Source organism: Vitis riparia, unplaced genomic scaffold, assembly GCF_004353265.1.
Source record: "Vitis riparia cultivar Riparia Gloire de Montpellier isolate 1030 unplaced genomic scaffold, EGFV_Vit.rip_1.0 scaffold827_pilon_pilon, whole genome shotgun sequence".
Lineage (NCBI taxonomy): Eukaryota > Viridiplantae > Streptophyta > Magnoliopsida > Vitales > Vitaceae > Vitis > Vitis riparia.
Window position 1 is genome coordinate 78299 of NW_023269805.1, and position 22610 is coordinate 100908.

The following is a 22610-nucleotide window of genomic DNA, read 5'->3' on the forward strand; positions in this document are numbered from 1 at the left end:
AGGTAGATTGGTTGGACTAAAAGCCAACCTTCCAAAACCATCCCCATATAAATGAAGAGCCCCATATGTTTCAGAAATAAGTGTGATAGATATGAATGAGAAACAATATGTGAAATCAAGAGAAATTGGAGTCATCTCCAAGAGCATATCAGTGATAATACAAACTTTGAAATAATATCGATTCCTAATCTACTTAAACTTGGTTGTTTCAGGTATTAATAGAACAGTAAACTTGTTTTAAATGCAATGAAAAATTAAAAGTACGACCGTTTTCAATCATCACTCAGTCTTGCTTGTGAAGTGCAAAGCTGCTCAAGCAACAAGGCTCAAGAAATGCCAGCTTGAATCATGAAAGGCTCCAAAATAATCATCTGAAACTGTCTTGATTGCAAATTCACGCGTGAACTTTCTAACAGCCAAGATATGCCTAGAGGAATCAACAAGAGTTGAGCTCCTAAACTCTGATACATGCTGTTCATATGTCCTAAAGCTGTTTCCAAACAACACAATATTATTCAAACGCTCTGCTCTCCAATTCGCCTGTACAAGATTATCGTATGACTTTGCCTCACAGTGTGGCATGAAGAACAGTGTAGGCTTTGAAGCTTGTCACCTACCTTGCTCATTGACTGATAGAACAGAACAACCCAGGGCTTCCAACACTCTAGATTCTGTGGCGGAAAGAATTGGATCAAATACCTCTATGTCCCCAATCCAACTGAACTTTCATTTCAGCAAGATTGATAGGCTAAGATGCAATCGAGGGGGTTCATATGATTCAATGCTGCCTGTACCATGTACAACCATCTGCATCTTTAATTCAGATCCCAGAACCCTGAAAAAAGCATCCAACATGTGAGGAGTTTGAACTTGATCCAAAAGAACATGATGATGATAATAAATAAATAAAATAATAATGGTGTTCCCGTGTATCACTACATCCACTATACTATTACTATAATGGCAATGTCATTCCTGTTTGTCGCCACATCCACAACATGTAATGGCATTCCCGTTTGAAAATTCTGTAGATGGGACACAAGTCACACAATCATGTTCCAATACATCACTTAATTTTTGGTGCATTTATTACTACAAAAGATGGTCTCTCTAAGCTGAATGAGCAATTGATAATCCAACAGATAATGATAATATTCCAAATGCAAACATGGAGAAGTTGCAATTGGACCTAGGATAGTGGGATCCAAAGTGGGTTATCTTTGTTCCATGCATCTAGGGCTGCCATCAGGTTCCCCCTCAGAGAACTAAGCATTAGCCCCTCAGGCCTGGCTGAGGATGGAAAGGGTTGGGGAGATTTCAGGTTTGATTCCATGAACCAAAAAATGGTTACCTGTAAAAATGAAAAAGAAACAAAAAGGTGGGTGTTAAGGCACTCACTGTGTTCCCTTTTGTTTCAGAGGTCAGACTTATGTCTTAATTAAGGTTTCCACAAAATGTCATCCAATGTTTTTTCTTATAGGCAAAAGTGAAAGCCAAAACATCCAAAATCACACATGTAGAAAAAAAAAATATGAAATAACCGACAATTTGGAAGTGATTCGACTGAGTGATTTTAGCCTGTAGCGCTCTTGTTGGTATTACTAATAACAGAAGAGGTAGGTATGTAGGCATTCATGTTTCATGGGCATCAGGATAACTCAAAAATATGTTTGGAGCTTGGCGCCAAAATTAAAATAATACAACACTATGGCGTAAGAGCTAGATGAGAGGATTTGTCTATATATTAGAGATCAAGGATGAGATGCACTAGGTATCAACGTTAATGTAGAGTAATCTTGAATATCATTATTACATACCAAGACATGTGACATTGTGTAATCAGTTGTCTTATGATGGAACTCATTTGATATATATTAGATATATAATTGAATATGACTGAGCTACATAGATTTTACAAAATAGAGTATGAACAAAGTTGCATCATTGTTTCTTGTTTGTATTAATCGCTCCTATCTAGAAGACATAAAAATATTTTTGAGACAATTAACTAAAAATGACCATGCAGCCACATAAGTTTTAATTATTTATAACTAAATAAGTCTCATTTGTTTATAACTAAATAATCCTTTCATTTTTAGGGCTGTCATTTATTTATATTTAAGTCTCATTTCTTTTATACTTCTGTTCACAAATTCAAATTTAATAACATGCTTGAAGACTAAGATTTAAAATTTGGTATGATAAATGTTTTCAGAACTGGGTCAGTCGAATTGGAAAAGTTACTAGTTCAAGGTTCACTAATCGACCGACGGTCGAACCGGTGACGTTATAAATATATATTTTAAATATTATTAAAATTATAAAATAAAAATAATAAATTCTAAGGTTTTTAATGATTTTATTAAATTATTTAAACTTAAATTAAATATTTTAAAAATCAATATAAAATTAAAATAAATAAAATGAAAATCAAGTAAACAAATATATAAAATCTAAAGTTCTAAACAAATGATTCAAATGAAATTTCAATGAGTAATGAATATTAACAATTTCATATTCAATAAATCAATATGCAATAAAATTATAAAATATTAAATATTTAAAAAATAAATAAATTGCAAGATTCCAAAGTTTTTGCAACACAATGGGAAATTTCAGATTTGGAATCCACTATCTAAGGGGGTCCTTGTTGGCAACGGCTCCGGCAACTGCTCCAACGTGGTGCAGCTTCTAGAGACATGTAATAGGATGGAGACTGGAGAGGCAGCAGGGGACGGCTAGGGTTGCTGGGAGATGGGGTGGTAAAAGGGGCTTATATATAAATCAAAACGACATCGTTTTGATGGGAAAAAAAAAATGTGAACTATTCAGTTCAAGGGAAATTAGGGTTCACCGGTCTGACCATCAATTCAAACAATTCATGGCCAATCGAACATCTAGACGGTTCAGATGACTTAACCAAGTGGTTGGCCAATCCGATCCAGTTTTTTAAACCATAGGTATAATAATAAAAATGTACCTGTAGACCCCCATGTTGGGGTGCATTTTATGCATTTTTGTTTTGTCAGGTGTCCAGATTTCGAGGAGCCACGTAGAGCTTGAAGACTGGTCATCAGGTAATGCATTTTGCCATTGGGAGATAGCTGGTTGAGGCCATCAGAATGTGACACCTGTTGAAGAATATTCGAGGGAGCGTATTTTCTATTATAGGAGAGTGACCAGTTGCCAGGTGAGGGTGCTTTTGGCAGAGGGGTTTTTGGAGATATTTTTTGGGGGAGGGGTTTCTGGAGCTTGGGCAGCAAGCTAGGGGGATGAAGCTGAGGTTACAGAGGAGTGGTTGGGCAAGCAAGACATCTAGGGGGATTTAGGTTGCTGTTACAGGGAGGAGAAGGAAGCTTGAGCAAAGGAAGTTAAGTTGGAGACGAGCAAACTTTGGTTTGAGAGAAGCATTGCCTGGTAAGATTATTTAGGGTTCATTGTTCATTATATCATCATATTTCCCTCATCTTTTTTTCAGGTAATTTTTCTTCATCGTTTGTGAGTTGGCTTTGGTTTGGTTATTGCGTTTTCATCTTATGTTTCTCCGCTTTCACTCAAAGATGATCTAACTATGTTTTGATTGTTTGTTTAATATTTGAGAGCCTTCTCGTATCTCATTTTTTTAGACATTCCTCTTGTTTAATCCACCAATTTTGAGCCCACGGGACAAGGAAAATGAAATGGTTCACTTCATATTTATGGGGTATTCATTCCTTGTCCATTCCTTTTTAAAATAAAAAAGCTCCACTCCTTTGCATTATTTGTTTCTCCCCATTCTGTACATTGGTGTTTCATACTAGTCATTGTTTTGGCTTCCATACTCGAGATTCTGCAAGTGACAACTGCTTGATTTTGAAGCAATGCAATGAAAATAAAATTGGAGGAATGGGTTTCAGTATCAGAAGTATATCTAGCTTAAACTATCATTGATATACTACAAGTGTTGGATCGGCCGGCAAGCATCAATGAGAAATCTGTCAGCATCCCATCTGTAGTGGATGAGAAGGTAAACGGTAATGAAATATGATTGATCTTGAGGCATTGACCATGAATCAACATGAGCAAACGATTGCCTCAAAACCTGAAACACTGGGTTTTCACTTGTCTTACTAAGTCTTCTAACATAGACACCACCTCCATGGCTGTCATCACCGAGATGACCATCAGGCCTTTTTTTTTCATTTCTTCTTTCTTCAGTTTTAGTAGACTATGAGTGGTGCACGTGACAAGGAGCGTTATAACGCTTTGCTGCTATATTCTTCATGCATAGTTGTCCATCACTGGAGTTATTCATCAGTCGGCGGTGCCGCCGATGTGCTTGTTCGCATTCACCACCGCTCACACTCATACCTTCTTCAACACTGTCGACGTCGTCACTGCCGTTCAGAACCTTCCAGATTATAGCGGCACCATTGTCACTATCATGAAGAGTCTTCTTAGTTTGAGCAGAGCAGTGTTAGTCCAAGTGTATGACGTGTTGAGATATTAAGAATGTTTAGATATTAGGAATGTTGAGATATTAGGATATTAGTTGTTCTTTCATTATATCATTCCTTCCTTGTATCATTTTTTCCCATTCTTAGAATGGTGATTACCCTCTATATATACTTTGTACATGAACGAATGAAAAAAAATGAATGAAAAACTATCATTCATCAATTTGAAGATGGTATCAGAGCCATGGTATTGAAATCCTGGGTATTTTTTCGGTAAGGCCAGCCATCGCCCCTCCTTCGCGATTAAAAAAAATGAGTGAAAAAAATACTATTGTTTTTCAATTTGAAGGTACTTTTAATCTAGGAATTATTTTGACTGAATCAAAGTATGACGTTTGGTCACAACTCGTGGAGATGCATATTGCCGAACGAGAAAAACTTACCTACATTCAAGGTAAGACAAATCCACCAAAAGAGTCCGAAGATGGATATGAAAAATGGTATGCTAAGAATCAAAATGTGAAGAGATTATTGTTAATGTCCATGAGTCCAGAAATTATGAAGTGTTACTTACGCTTACCCACCACTCAAGAAATTTGGAGTGCATTATCAAAGGCCTTCTATGATAGAAGTAATGAATTACAAGTTTTCACTTTGAATAAAAAAGCCTTCACTGTCAAACAAAGTGGCAGGTCTCTTTCTAAATATTATGGAGAGTTAACTAAAATTTTTTGCGAATTGGATCATCAGGATAAGGTAGTCATGAAATACCCTGAGGACATTGCAGCATACTGGAAATCCATTGAACGACAATGGGTGCACACCTTTCTTGTTGGATTGGATGGTGACTTTGAGCAAGTTCGAGGAGAGATTCTACGCAAAGATCCTCTTCCCGATTTGGAAGAATGCTATGCACTAATTCGAAGAGAGGCAGTGCATCATGCTAGTATGAAAGCAGAATCTGACAACCCTGACACCTCAGCTATGGTAGTCCAACAACGATCAACCCAAAATTGGCAAGACAAATCCAAGACCAACCATCCTAAGACAGGCCCTAATATTAATAAGTCAACCTTCAAATGCACTCACTGCAATAAGACTGGTCATACCAAGAGTCGTTGCTTTGAAATTGTGGGATATCCAGACTGGTGGGATCATAATCATGATCAACGGAAGAAGGATTCCAAGAAAACCTCGACTGCAGCTATTGCCGAAATAAAAACAGAGGCTAATGTTGCTGAGAAAGCCTCTGCATTGGTAGCCGCTATAGATTATGGTGGTAAGTTTTAAATACTTCTACACCTGTTATTAATAGTGCATGGATAATTGATTCTGGTGCTACAGATCATAAGACTTTTGATTCTAGACAGGTGTCACCCCTTAGACCTTCCTCACAAAAAATTGTTTCCACAACCAATGGTAACACAACCCCAGTCATTGGGGAAGGATCCTTAACTCTTACTGATATTTTGAATTTGGATTCTGTTTTAGTTGTTCCATCTTTAGATTACAATCTTTTGTCAGTTTCTCAAATCACTTTAGTCTTATCTTGTATTGTCATTTTTTGGCCTGAATTTTGTATTTTTAAGGACATCCAAACAAGACAAAAGATTGGTTGTGGTATTAAGCGAGGAAAACTCTATTACTTGGACTTGTAGTCAAAGAATTCAAATAAGTTGCGACAAGCCTTGATAGCAGATGGATCTGAGGGGGAGAAGAAAAAGTATGAAATTTGGTTGTGGCATCGACGTCTGGGACATGCTTCCTTTGGTTATTTAAAAAAATTGTTTCCTAGTTTGTTTGCAAAAAGTGATATTTCTGGTTTCCGTTGTGATATTTGTGAATTGGCTAAAAGTCATCGTGCTTCATTTCCGTTAATTTTGAATAAAAGTCCGATTCCTTTTATGGTTATACATTCTGATGTTTGGGGCCCATCCAAAGTCCCAACTTTGAGTGGTTCGCGTTGGTTTGTTACTTTTATTGATGATTGTACCAGAATGACATGATTATGCTTGATGAAGACCAAAGATGAAGTGAACTTGTTGTTTCAAAATTTTCATAAAATGATTGAAACTCAGTACAATGCAAAGGTTTGGGTTCTGCGTAGCGATAATGGTGGAGAATATCAGAGTTCTGATCTTCAAAAGTATTTGGAAGGACATGGCATCATTCATCAGACTACTTGTTCCAATACACCCCAGCAAAATGGAGTCACTGAACGGAAAAATTGGCACTTGTTAGAGGTTGTTCGTGCTTCCTTGATAGCATCAAAAATACCGATATCTTATTGGAGAGAAGCAATCACATCTGCTGCATACTTGATCAATCGGATACCTTCCAGCTCAATTAACTTCCAAACACCTCTCCAAGCTCTTACTAATGTCGTAGTTGCCCAAATCGTCTCAAATCTACCTCCTCGTGTTTTTGGTTATGTGGCATTTGTGCATCTACACAAACACCAATGCACCAAGTTAAATTCCCGTGCATTGCAATGAGTGTTTGTTGGATATGCATTGCACAAAAAGGGATATCGATGTTACCATCCTCCAACTCGACGAATGTTTATTACAATGGATGTGGTGTTTCATGAAGATTCGATGTATTTTTCATTTGAATCTGAACTTCAAAAGGGGGGGGGGGGGGTACCAAAAGGAAATTCAGACTGTCGATTATGATTATCATATCTCTAAGGAGGATGAATCTGGACAATCTGAACTAGTGAACCAAGAAGCGGGTGAGTTGGATATGAGTGGTACAACTTTGGAATCAAGTAGTAATGACCACCCAGAAACTGAAGAAGAGACAGTACCATTGAACCATCACCACCATCTGAACAATTTGGGTCCGAATATGCCTTCACTGAAATACCAAACCAATCGTCGTCTGTTGAGGGTGTTCTTAATTTGGAACCTGATCCATTCATGAAACGGTTACCACACCGTCATAATAAAGGTATTCCTAAACCCACATATGAACCTGAATTGTCTACCAAAGTCAAATATCCCATGAGCAACTATGTGTCTAACCATCATTTATCTGAATCAAATAAGTCATTTGTAAATCAATTATCTACTGTACCTATTCCTAACAGTGTGCAGGAAGCCTTAGCTGATCCAAGGTGGAAAGCAGCCATGAATGAAGAGATAAAATCATTGTAGAAGAATGAAACATGGGAACTCGTAGAATGTCCACCGGGAAAGAAGCCAATGGGTGTCGTTGGATTTATACTATGAAGTACAAGGCAGATGGTAGTATTGAACAATTTAAAGCAAGACTGGTAGCAAAAGGGTACACTCAAACTTATGGAATTGACTACACAGAGACATTTGTACATGTAGCTAATATCAACACAGTTTGAGTATTACTGTCTTTAGCTGCAAACCTGGATTGGCCATTACAACAGTTCGATGTGAAAAATGCCTTTCTACATGGCGAGTTATCTAAAGAAGTATATATGAATCTTCCACCAGGATGCATGGTGTCAGAAAAGCAATGTCAGAAAGTGTGCAAATTGAAGAAGTCATTGTATGGGTTGAAGCAATCCCCGAGAGCATGGTTTGTAAGGTTCACAAAGTCAATGAGAGCTTTTAGCTATCGTCAAAGTAATTCAGATCACACTTTGTTCCTGAAAAAGCAACATGGTAAGATTACGACACTCATCATATATGTGGATGACATGGTAGTTACAGGAAATGATCCTGAAAAAAGAAAAACTCTACAAAATTATCTATCTAGAGAATTCGAAATGAAAGATCTAGGTCCTCTGAAATACTTTCTTGGGATTGAAGTTTCTCGATCAAGTGAAGGAATTTTTCTGTCTCAAAGAAAGTATGTCTTAGATCTTTTACAGGAGACTGGAATGTTGGGATGTCAACCTGTTGATACACCAATAGAAGAAAGTCTGAAATTGTGTGTTGAGCCTAATCAAGTATCAACCAATAAGGGAAGATACCAAACTTGTGGGGAGATTAATGTAATTAGCTCATACAAGACCAGATTTTGCTTATGCATTGAGTGTAGTAAGTCAATACATGCATAATCCTAAATAGCAACATATGAATGCAGTCATGCATATTTTGAGATATTTGAAGAATGCTCCTGGGAAGGGAATTTTGTTCACCAAAAAATGTTGATCATCAGAGTATAGAAGTATATACTGATGCTGATTGGGCTGGTGCAGTGTATGATAGGCGATCTACATCTGGTTACTTTACCTCTGTAGGTGGTAATCTTGTGACATGGAAAAGTAAGAAGAAGAATGTCGCCGCTCGTTCAAGTGCAGAAGTGGAATTTAGGGGTATGGTTCTAGGACTTTGTGAGGCATTATGGCTAAGACTCCTCTTACAGGATTTAGGTTACCTATCTAGGCAACCAATCCGATTGTTTTGTGACAATAAAGTCGCATGTGATATTGCTCATAATCCAGTACAACATGGTCGTACAAAGCATGTCGAGGTGGACAGATTCTTCATTAAGGAGAAGTTGGATGATAAGATTGTGGAATTGCCTAAGATTCGATCAGAAGATCAATTAGTCGATATCCACACCAAAGTTACAGTCTCAACTCGAGTGTTCTCAAAAATTTTAGACAAGTTGGCCATGTGTGACATCTATGCACCAACTTGAGAGGAAGTGTTGAGATATTAGGAATGTTTATGCATTAGGAATGTTGAGATATTAGGATATTAATTGTTCTTTCCTTATATCATTCCTTCCTTGTATCATTCTTTCCCATTCTTAGAATGGTGATTACCCTCTATATATACTCTGTACATGAACAAATGAAAAACTACCATTCATCAATTTGAAGATGATGCATTATTCAGAAGCCTCCATTGGGCCCACAGCCAACTGATGCATCTGATTCGCATGGCAGAGCACATTTGTTTATCCTTCATACCCACCGCCCACTACTTCCAGTTCATCCTCCATACCATCACCCCACCTGTATTTGCCACAGTTTGTAGTTTTTTTCTTTTATAATCCTGTTCTTTGGGTCTTAGGCCACTGCCTTCATCAATAAGTCTTCACCTCTATGCCCGAAATTTCCAATAGCAGTAGTCACCAATCAGGATAGCATACCGATTTCTGACCGACGGCATAGCCAACACTTTTAGCCAGACTTGCATGGCTCATTTTGCTCGTCTCACTATCTTCTTTCAGGTTCAAGATATGCTCTCAATGACGTTTATACATACACAAGAAGCATGTTGATTGTTGTTAACCCATTCATAAAGCTTCCTCATCTTTACAATGTGCACATGATGGAGCAATATAAGGGTGCTCAATTTGGTGTGCTAAGCCCTCATGTTTTTGTAATGGGTGATGCATCATATAGAGCTATGATGAACAAGGCTCAAAGCTAGTCTATACTTGTCAGTTGTGAAAGTGGGGCTGGGAAAACCGAGACAACAAAGCTTATTATGCAGTATCTTACATATGTTGGTGGGCGTGCTGCCGGTGATGACAAAATAGTGGACCAGCGAGATCTAGAATCTAATCCGCTCTTGGAGGCATTTGGTAATGCGAAAACTGTTAGAAATGACCATTTAAGTCATTTTGCCAAATTTGTTGAGATCCAGTTTCATGCCAATGGTAGAATATCTGGCACTGCAATTAGAACTTACCTTCTTGAACGGTCCCGTGTAGTCCAGATAACAGATCCTAAAAGGAATTATCACTGCTTTTATTAATTGTGTGCATCTGGAAGGAATGCTAAGAAGTATAAGCTGGGCAATCCAGATAACTTTCACTATTTAAATCAAAGCAAACCCACTCAAGCCTAGTGGGAAAGCGGATGCAAAGGTTTTGCCAGCAGCGCATCCGGATTCACCTACTTTCAGAGTTTGATGAGAGAAAGAGAGGCTACAAAAGAAAAATACTCTTGCATGGCCACCTTTGGGCCATGTGACATTTTTAGATTTCTTCTTATTTGATTTTGAAAATGATTTCTCAAATCCCATTTTGTAAATATCTTTCTCAAATTCTGATTTTCAAATAATCCCAATTTTCCCATCTTTTATCCTTAGAGTTCTTAGGTTCCAAAAAAACCTGCTTTTCAATAAAATTTTGCCACCATCTCCCTTTGTGGTGAGCAATTCTCACATCTCCTCTGTTTTTAAAAAATTTTAAAATAAGCATAAATCCAATTTCGTAATTCCGAGTGATGGAATTTATGGAATTGGTTCATGCAAAAATAAAATGGGCTTTGGTGGGGGCCCAACATCAGAGAAGCTTCATTTAAAAATGAATCTGAGTGGAATGTGATATTTGATGATTTCTTACTATGCTTAGTGGCATGTGTGACATAGCTTGTGATTGTTATTGTGCACTAACCTCTTCTTCTGATAGCGCATGGTGTCTTGTTGCCCAGGTACGCACCCACTCTCACTCTGGTCATTCTCTATGCATGTTTTGATTCTCATATGTGCATGATCGTTCCGGGTATTCATTGATTTCCTTATTAGATGTCATGATTTTTTCATCTCATTAGTAGATACCCATCTTTAAGGATTTAGAGGGGTGTTATGATCTTTACCATACCTTCCCGATAAGTAACCTGACCCCCGAACCCGATCTGGTTTTTCACATACTACCTTTTCCAAATAAGAAGTCACACTTAGGGTTTTCTTTCTTATTTTGTTTACCCTTTCAAAATAAAACAAAAATAAGTGGCGACTCCAAGTCATTTTTTAATAAATAAAATCATTTTCAAAATAAAAATCGAGCTTGCCATCAAGTGGAAAACACATGAGCCGAAATGCAGGGTCCACAGTACCATAGAACTTTCTTAAACCATATAAAAATTACCAACAAAAATCTAAAAGAAACTTTTGCTGAAGTGTTTGTTCTAGTAACTCTTTTGACTTGGCCTTCACTGTTACACTTGATGGATCTCAACTTTGCCTTGTTAAGGTTTTGTGTTTTCCTAAGTGGATTTTGCGTTGGTATTTTCAACTTTATTGTATGTTTTGGCTACTTTGTTTGAAAAAGTTGGTTCACCAACCATAAAAATTAGACCTTAAAACATTTTGTTATAATGGGTCATTTTATCAAATCAAGTCACTATTTTCCAATATATGATCCAATTGGTGCAAATAGTAATTCAAAAAAAAAAACAATTAAAGATAAGGATAGGAGTGGGGGTTGTGGTTAGAGTTGGAAAAAGAAAGGTTGGTGGTAATCCACCTGTGTAGAGTGTTGTTGTATGAGTAAAAGAAAAAGAAAGAGAAATCTTACAATTGGTTTGTCTCTTCATTCTTCAAAACTCATTTATATTTTGTACAAGGATATTTATGAGTTTATCTGAACTAGCAATATTTATGCATGGTTTTCCCTAAATTCGGGTAAAGAACTAGGTCATGTTTGTTTTGAATAATGACGTTGTGGACCCCGCATTTCGAGCTCATACGTTTCCCACTCGATGGCGAGCTCGATTTTTTTATTTGAAAAAAAAATTGATTTTTATTGATTATTTGAAAATGACTTGGAGTCGCCACTTATTTTTGTTTTATTTTTAAAGGGTAAACAAAATAAGAAAGAAAAACCCTAAGTGTGACTCCTTATTTTGGAAAAGGTGATCTACGAAAAACCGGATCGGGTTCGGGGGTCAGGTTACTTATCGGGAAGGTACGGTAAAGACCGTAGCACCCCTCTAAGTCCCTAAAGTCGGGTCTCTACTAATAAAAATGAAGCTGACATGGCAATTGATGAGCAAATCAATGAACACCTAGGACGAATCATGCACATACGAGAATCAAAACATGCAAAGAAAATGACTAGGATGCGAGTGGATGTGTACCTGGACCACGAACAGCAACGCGCTATCATGAAAGGGGGTTAGTGAATAAACACAGAATGACTATATGTATGTCAAGGAATAGAGTAAATCAATCACACATGGCAAACAAGTCAACCAACCAGTCAATCAGTCAATTATAATCACATATGTGGGGCCCCCACCAAAGCCCGTTTATTTTTGCATGAATTAATTCCATAAATTCCATTATTCGGAATTACGGAATTTAATTCATACTTATTTTAAAACATTTTAAAACAAAAGAGATGTTGAAATTGTTTGCCAGAAGGAAAGATGGTAACCAAGTTTTATTAAAAATAGGATTCTTGGGTGATCCTAAAAAAATCCTAAGGATGAAAGATGAGAAAATTGGAATTATTTGAAAATCAGAATTTTGATAAAGATATTTACAAAATGGGATCTGAGAAAACATTTTCAAAATCAAATGAAAAGAAATCCAAGAATGTCACATGGCCCAAAGGTGGCCATGCAAACCATGCAGCAGGTGGTCTGGAGTAGGTGGCAAACGGACTCCTGAGTCATTTTGTTTGACAAACAGCTTGTTGTCATGGTCTGAAATCCACATTGACTGTACCCAAATTTGTAGTGCTGACCTTGTTCTTCATTGGAATTTTCTTCTTAGCATCTCCTTTAGCACCAGTTATGCTCATGGACTTCAATTCAGCAACCAAACGGCATTGGGCACAAACCACAGAAGGAGATGATCTTTCTCTCAACCAAGCATCAAGCATGGCCTTGCAGAGTGTATGGCCCATTTAGAGACAATGATCCACTACTGCATCCCATTAGGAGAGTAGCAGCACGATTTTCCAGTTTCTGAACCTCATGCCTGGGAACATGTTGTGCCCCTCTTCCCTGACCAATATATATAAAGAGGTCGTGACTTTTCAAAGCTCCAACCGAGTCTTCAACTGTGGGTGCAATTCCAGCTTTACACTCCATGTTTTGATATCTAAACCATTTTTTCAAATGCAGCTTGTGAGCTGTTGTGATCACCACTAGGATTCAACAAATAAAATACATCCAAGGGATCAATCGACGGGAAAGCAGCAGCATTCATCCCAGCCTGCTCTTGATGGTAGAGGCTTCTATCAAGTATGACAGAAAATGGGAGTTTAGCCTGAAATGCTTTGAGGGCAGAGATGCAAGGGGATGTGTATTAGTGTCTGATGGTAAGCTCGGCCCTGAGACGGAAGATACCGTTGATGAAGTATAGAATATCTTCAGCCACAAAGGGAGTCTATGGTATGGAAAATAAGTTCCAGTACCCAACTGCCTTGCCCCCTGTGAATGTGTATTTTCCTCTATATTTGCTGATGTACTCCTCTGTCGGTATCCAGGCTGTCACAAGTGTCTCCCTCTGTGCTTGAAAGAACTTTTATATCAGAAAATTCAACACATGAGTGAACAATTATGTGTTCACCCATGAAGCAAATTGACTTACAGTCTCGGAAACTTGGATAACCTCTCCACTGAGCTCAGATGTCAACAATTTGAGGCATGTGTTCATGTAAGTGACGCACTGCTTCTTGTTAAATTATGATTGCTCCTGAATAAGTCATTCCACACACTGGCGCAGTCTCACCGTAGCAGTTCTTTGTTGTTGTCAATGCCCCAGCACTCCATTGCCCCACTCACAGCCCCTGCACCCACTACATCAGGTCCATAGTTCCAGAGGCTCGTTCCAAAAATAGAAGAAAGCAAAGGCTTATGATGAACTATATCTATACAAGAAATTGCTCCAGATAGTGCCTTTAAACTCGTCACTAACAGGGCCACCTCGTTGGAGGCAAGGCGTTCTTTATGGTGCAGTACTCCAATCAGCTGATCATGACTATCACTATCACCCAAGGGGACTGATCGAAGAGCGTGTCTGACATGGTATACTAACTCCGAACCGCTGAAACTGACTTCCTCTGTTTCATGAAATCCAGCTCTAAGCCTGATGCTCACATGACGTAAATCACTATTTCTTCACCGATGTGTATCCCAGGATGCGCATAGATTTGAGTAGTCCTTCATGAATACCTGAGATTCCCAGGCTCGAGTCGCTCTCTACTGATCCCAAAATTTCCCGGCTTTAATGCACTAGTAAAACGATCTAGGGGTGAACACTAGGGCTCCAAATTTTGATGAAGAACCCTGTGAGAACGATGACCAATAATGTCACGAAGAAACTGCTGCAGGAACATTTTTTTATCAAACGCAAATCTCTGGCGAAATCTGGAAATGAATCCATGTGTTTCTCATTCCCCAGTTTGTTTGAACCCTCTTCGCTTCATCTGCCACTATTCCACATTCAAGAAATTCACCATAACGCACTTTAGATTTCCTTCCCGAATATCCATGCGATAACTAAGACAGAGCCCATAATAATCTGCGAGGTGGTAGGATTTGTTTGAGTGAGATAGGTTCAGGGGTATGTGAATATGGGTAGAATAGGAAGATGGGCAGATAGGGTGGTGGTATGAGAAGGTGGACGTGATGATGGGTACAATGGAGCGAGTCTGATTGGTTTAGAAGGAATGGATGGCATGTATGAATATGGGAAAGTGGGTTTGAACGGTGAGAGGTGGTGAAAAGATGGATAGAAGTGCATGTATGTGGTTAGTATGGGGATGAGAATGAGTAGGAAGATGAGAAAAGGTGAAATGAATAATGGAAGGGCATGTATGTAGTGAGTATAGGATGATGGAGTGAACGACATGGGAGGATATGGGTGATAAGTTAAAGGAATGTATAATGGATGTTTGTGGGGCCAGGTAGGGATAAAGTAGACATAGAAGGGGGTTGAGAGTGATGGATATGGTAATCGGGTCCACTACTGGGAAAGGGCATTAAGTGAAATTCATGGGCCTGAAGGAATAGACCCAGAGGTAATGTTTGATGAACGGAGGGTGTAGTCATGGTCCATATCACATTAACCTCATGATTTTATGCCAATATTCCTAGCATAGCCTTGAAAATCACAGCAGCAGCTTCAAACGGCAAAACGAACGTCATCTCGGACAATGGAACCTCTCCGTTTATTTGCCGCGAGAACCCGTAGTAAACTACAATAACGACCACGGAAGTGATCCCCAAAACGGCACGACATCACACCATCATGCCTTGAGCGTAGGGAGAAAAAGTTGCCATCACATGCTTCTCATCGCCCTATTGTGACTAACAGCCATATTTACTTGCTGCGTCATCTCATACTCTCCCTTTGATAACCAAAACTGGGCACCCCCTTCAACCTGTATAACCTCTTATCTACTCACTCTAGTAACAATGCTTTGGAGATGCAGACTGCACAGGATAATAATGCATGGCTCTCTTAATATGTGAACATCGTATTGCTAATCAGAAATCCTCATAAACTGAACCCCCAGCTCTGATATTCAGTCTCATCAACGCACCAGTAACAGGGAAACAAAATGGAAGAAAAAAGGAGCCAAAACAAAAACAGGGGAAAGATAGACGAGGAAAGAAGTAAAAACATGAACGTATTAGAGCCTCATTTCAGGTGACATCCATAGGCTAATACGGGTGAGGGGATCTCAAGCTAGAGTTACAAAATATATAAGAAACATAACTCCATTAACTCCAAGCCAAACCACAAGGATAACAGCAAGATCAATAACAACAAGAAGGGAATGACCCAAAAAATCAAGAGATTCCAGCATATAATCGAGCCCAAACTGATGAGTAATGTAAAGCAAACCAAGATGAGAAGAATATGAATCAAAGTAAGCAAGAAAATCGCCTCAAACTTACCTGCAGCTGCCCTCTTCTCCTCTTCTCTCCTTCTCCAAGCTTCCCCCTCCAGAGAACACAGTTCCCTTTTCCTCTCTCTGAAAAAAAAAAAAAGCCTCCCAAATATCTCTAATGGCAGCACCCCTCACCTCACCCCTGCTGCCTCTCTCCACTAAAAATCACCAAACAAAAGCTCTCCCCATATCTTTTTTCTCTCCCGGATTTGCCCCCTCCAACAACCTCTGCAGCAAAAGCCACCAAAAGGCACCACCCCCAGCCTGCAGCCTCCACTCACTCTCACATGCAGCTGGCAACATTCTAACAGAAAAAAACAAATACGCTCCTCCTTCTAGAACATTCCTCCAAGTGTCCCTCCCCTAGTGGTTCTCAAAACCACTACTTTGATTCCACCACAGCCCGTCTCAGAATGACACATGGCCACCTAAGGTGGTGACATCTGTCAAACTTGGCTGCAGCAAAGCAAACCCTAAATGGGGGTCTACAAATATGCCCCTCTTCGGTAGAGTTCATGAGTGTAAAGAACATGAACAATGGAGTGAAAAGAAAGTGTGAATAGTGAGTGGAATGAAGTGAACTCTACCGAAGAATCAAGTAGACCCCCATAGGGACACTGGTGAAACGCAAAGTCTTACAGGCTAGCAGATGAACAATGAGGCTCTAATCCTAAAAGGAAATGATGTCTCAAAATGCCTCAGAAGCCACACTAAGGATCCAGGCTCCCTCTAAGATGTCTCCAAAAGTGACTCGAAAGATCATATCAAAGATGAGTAACGGTCGAACCACCTTGGAGTACGGACAAGAACGCGTCCCAAGGAGACTGCCCTATGTGGACTACGAGATGAATATGCGATAAGCACAGGGTAACGAAGTGAGGAAAACCGAGGACGAATGCAAAACCATGAAGGTAAGATGTGCAATGCCAGTGAATATGAATGCCGGGAGATGTGACTCTGAAGGACAAGACTGACTCTAAACACAAAATCGAGAAAATAATGGCTCTGGAAGCCAAACCAAAAAGCTAACTCTAAACGCTAAACTAGAAGGCCCATAGGTGAAGACCTACGGTGGTGATATAATAAAAATGCCCATAGATGTCTGATCTATGGTGGTGAAACTCTCAAAGGCCCACAGATAAAAATCTATGGTGGTGATAATCTCAAAAGCCCAAGGATGAAAGTCCATGGTGGTGATAACTGAAATGCCCATAGATGCCCGATCTATGGTGGCGAAATAACTGAAATGCCCATAGATATCCAATCTATGGTGGTGATATAACTGATCAAAGCCCAAGGATGAAAATCCCTGGTGGTGAATCTGAAATGCCCATAGATGTCTGATTCATGGTGGTGAATCTAAAACAAATGCTCATAGATGAAAATCTATGATGGTGAATCTGAAACAGATGCTCATAGATGAAAATCTATGATGGTGAAAAACTTATCAAAGCCCATAGATGTCCGATTTATGGTGGTGAATCTGAAGCAAATGCTCATAGATGAAAATCTATGATGGTGAATCTGAAACAGATGCTCATAGATGAAAATCTATGATGGTGAAAAACTGATCAAAGCCCATAGATGTCTGATCTATGGTGGTGAGAAACCGAAACAAAGGGGGATGCCCTAAGCAAACTGACGGTAGGGGGATGCCCTAAACAAGGTGACAATAGGGGAATGCCATAAGTGATAACTCGTAAAGATCGACAAATGGGTCTGACAACCATGAAATCAAAACGAGACACGGCAAACCCAAAGAGAGGGGGTATGCCCCAATAGAAAAGCACTAAAGGGGGTATGCCCCAGTGTGACGACTCGCAAAGATCAAGAAGTGGATCAAGTGATGAGAAAAGTCGCAAAAGATCTAGTGGACTCAAGGATGGGGGTATGCCCTAGTGTGACGACCCATAAAGATCAAGAAATAGAATGAGTAGTGAGAAAATCCGCAAAAGATCTAATGAACTGAAGGATGGGGGTATGCCCCAGTGTAAGATAGTAACCAACATAAGATACAGAATGTCACCAAACAAGACACTCTGGGATATGCTCAATGATGATGCAGTGAAAAGATATACATAGCCTCAATGAACCAATGCTAAAACAAGTCCAAGCATCACTGAAACTATGCTGACGAAGCAAAACTAAAATAATGGATCAAACAAATGTTGACCAAAACTCTAGGTCTGAAATGTAAGCAAATCAAAACACGACATGTCGACTATCAATCATGAGAATATCATCACAAATACATCAACAATCTAACAGGCCTCACCATCATGGGAGATGTTGAACCTAATGCCCAAAGACATGTGAAAACTCGACCAGAAAACCCGAGACTGGTCTGCATCCTCCTCTGATCACAAGAGAAAGGGATAAGGTCAGGTAAGATGATGAAATATGTAGGCTCAAAAGATGTAAGGCTCTGATAAGATGGGTGCAGGTATAACGGTGTCCAATGAAGGATGTATGGGTGTGTATCAAAGGAGGACGGGTACCCAAGTCGGACCAAGTATGCTGAGAAGACTGAGCCCAGGGTGCCAACAACTCTATGATCCATCGAAAGCAACAATCATAAACACGAAATGGAGTCTCAATGTCAAAGTCAGCAAGGTGGGTATGCCCCAGTATGAATGCATCATCTCAAAATGGGTAAGCCCTCAGTGCAAGATAAACTCTGGGAAGTATGCGTCTGGCATAAACTGTCATCTCACAAAATCATCATCGATGAGTGGGCTATGCCCCAGTGTAAGCATCTCCAAATCAAATGTCGATGAGAGGAGTGCAACCAATCATACATCATCTGATCAAAATGAACCTCTGCTCCTCAAAGTCATCGTGGTTGTGTGAAGAGGGCATCTGACCTCCTCTAAAGAAAGATCATGTCTCAATGTGAACTGATATATCTAAGATCAACCGCCGATGAAAGGGTTATGCCCCAGTATAGGGCAAACCCTAAAATGACTAAACTCCGCTGCACGCTCTCATAAGTGTCCGTGTCCTGATCCAATCATCTCAAAAATATGCCAACAATGATGAGAAGGCTATGCCCTCGTGATCACATCAAAGAAATCACCCAATCATATCTCGTACCCCAATGTGAAATGAATCTAATCGCCTCCAAGGAACATCTATGCCTAAAAACCATCATCGACCGAAAGGGGTATGCCCCTGTGTAAAGTACACCAGATGAAATGCACCAATCATGTCTCATGCTCCAATGTGAAAAAGGACATCTGATATCCTCCGAGGAATGAACATGGCTCAAAAATCCGTCATCGACTGAGAAGAGTATGCCTCGACATAATGGTCATCCAATAATAAAACTCTCTGAGATGGCTATGCCCCAGTGTAGGGTCATACCATAACTCCGATCCATCACAATCAGAATGCTCTCGAATCAATCCCAAGTATCGCTCACATAAGAGCTATCAAACACAATGTGTGATGTCATGGCCTCAGGGTGGTCTTAAGACTCAGGACGTAACGAAGGCTAGGGTGATAGGGTGATAGAAATGAAGGGAAACTAGGCCCAAATACCCAATGATCAAAACCCATGCCCTCATGTATAAAATGCAACATGTATAGAAAATATCGTGAGCCATGGACCTGAAGATGCCTAATGTGAACATGGTAAAAATGATGATGCAATGAAGAAAAACCGAACTGATGATGAGATGTGTAATGATGATGCGAAGAGAGCACCAAACCCGAAAATGAGGTCACTGTAAGAATGGAATAAGAGGTGAAATAAAAATGATGAATCAGAAGTGAAAACGAGGAAGAGGATGAAGCATAGAATACAAAAACGAGTGATGATCCGCTCAAATCAAATATGAAAGGAGGTCACGTCAATAACGAACACAATGATGGAATGGACAATGACCCAGAGCTCCTAAGAGAAGGCCACTCATCTCGCTCTTAAAACATACAACAAAATGAATACAAAGAATGAAAGGTCTCGGGGAGCTCACATACGAACTCCCATCAATAGATATATCCAACAAAGCGACCCTCGAACACTGATATACACATACTCAATGATAGAGAATAATACACACATGTGATTTTTTTTTTTTCATTTTTTTTTTTTTTTTTTTTTACATACATATAAATATACATGCTCTGAACGCAAACCAAGAAAAAGCCCAAAGATGAGGTCAAGAACGGATAAACATGCTCTCAAACTCTGACGAGATGACCTTCTCAAACTAAGGATCCCTGGATCAACGTCCGTAGGATAGATAGTGGAAAATGACGCGACTACCCTCCATGTAATGAACCGAGGATGATCACCACTCGGGGATGGGAGAAAGTGATGCAAAGCGAGCAGTAGATAGGATAAAGGACACAATCGATGAAGTGTGATGAAATGCAATGATGCAACGATAGGAAAAGATAATGAGAAAGATGTGTCCCTCGGTCCAAGGCTCATGAAACTCCTAAACAATGCATGCATACACTGAAGGGCCCCTATCCCGGTGTAGAAAGTGAGTAAGGCTATAAGACAGAAAAGGCTATGATGCTCATGCGAGGCTCAAAGGGCTAGCAATGGTCTAGATGTCAATGAAGGTAATAAGGTATGAGCTAACCGAAATGAAGGCCATCCATCCTGCGACCACGGTCTCAAACATCATGCTCTCAAAGTCACAAATGATCAATACCTAAGATCGATGTCCATATGATATAACCATGTCAACCCTCTAGAATCATGCGTCAAACCGTACTCCGAATGCTCCATAATAATCTCAAAGATGATCCTATCAAAGCAAAGTGAACGACGATCTCATCAAGCACGACCGCCCATCACAAGCCAAACTCTCACCATACAAGATCAATCTCTATACTCACGGCAAAATAAGTGACAGTCTCATCAAGCAATCGACCAATCCACATATCGTAAGCCACCCAAAGATCATAAGCTATCCCTCGTCATGCGAGATCAACCCTAGGCTCAAACTCCTCACACTCTACCTGGTCGGATCAGAGAGGAGATGTGCAAAGCTAAAAAAAAACCGAGGATGGAAAGGTCATATAATGGTATCAAGGGTGATGCTGTGCAAAGCTCATAATGGATGGATGTAGGTCAAAACAAAGTCAAGGTGCGGGAAGTGAGCAAGGTACTGCTCTGATCATAAGAAGATGTGTCACAGTCTCAAACTCCCTAGGTCAAATCTCTAATCCTAGGCTAATAGGCTCAATATCCTCCATGATAGGTCAAGCCTCAAGACCACAATGTGCAAGTGAAAAGACGCCTCAAGTCAAAAGAACAACACATCATATCACAAAACACAAAGATACATCCATAAAAGAAAATGCATCCAATGGGATAATCCGATGAGTACATCATGCAAAAGAAGGATAACAAAGACAATACTCAAGAATCGAATTATAGTCTCTAAAAGTTAAAAGCAAAACAAGACTAAACAAACAAAAACAAAAACAAAAACAGTGACTGGTCCTGTCGTCACATCTCTGGCCACAGAAGCAACAAAATTTGAGTGCCACCACACCAAGGTGAGTCAAACATGAGTCAATCGTCCAAGTCAATAAGATCAGGGACTGCTGGTGAAGGGGTGTCTGCATGCATGGCCTGAGCTGAGGTAGGTATGGAAAACAGATCAGACTGAGGATGCCCAAACGTCCCAGAATCAACAATGTCCTGTATGGCATGTCGTAGAGCAGTGCAACGATCAGTGTGATGTCCTACTGACTGATGGTACATACAAAATAAATCAAGCCGAAACTGGGAAGGCACAGGATCTGGAAGTGCCCTAGGAGCCAAAGGGCCAAAAATCCCATGGCCTGGAACGTCTCAAAACTCTGCTCAGGGTATGCTAAATCTGAAAATATCTCCGACATCGTCGACGAGGGTGAGGTCGCCCTGAGGAACTGTAATGACTGGAGGGCCGCGAACCCAGGATGGAGGTCGTGTCGACGTAGCCAATGAAATGGATGAGGAATGCTGCTGGAGCACTGAATGTGGGCGAGGTCGTGGATGTGAGGTACCCAAAGCAACAGGTGCCGGTGAAGTCGAGTGTGGCAATGAAGGCGTCGCTACTCCTGGAACTCCTCTCGATGACGATGGATACTCCGACAAAATAAACTCAATCCTCTCAACCCTCCGTGTCAAATCCACCATCATCCCGTAAAGAGTAGTAAGAGTAATGGGTGCGATCTCGTCCGACATGGTGAACCTCAACTGAAGAAGTCTAATCTCAATGTGCTCTGTATCACAACCATCATACCATCAATATCTGCTCAGGGACCAGTCACGACACTAAAACTGTCCAAGACTCTAAAACAAACACATACAAGAGACCAAACAAAGCAACACACGGTGCTACTCAAAATAACAACACAAAATGCATGATACGAAAACAATGATAATAATAAAAAGAAGATAGAAACACATACCCAAGAAAACAACAATATCACTAAGTGAAATGAGAGTACATCATGCAAAATAATAAGACAATAAGGTCTACTCTCGAAACACAGGGTACGAACTCGAATCACTAACTATAAAACAAGACTCAAATACAAAGTAAAAGAGAACAAAAACTCAAACGACCAACTAACAATGTAGTCCCAAACTACACC

General features: G+C 39.8%; 1 pseudogene; it reads right to left on the reverse strand.

The window, feature by feature from the left end:
* Positions 1–312: 312 nt before the first annotated feature.
* On the reverse strand, positions 313–13010 carry LOC117910742 (annotated as a pseudogene).
* Between the last annotated feature and the right edge of the window lie 9600 nt (positions 13011–22610).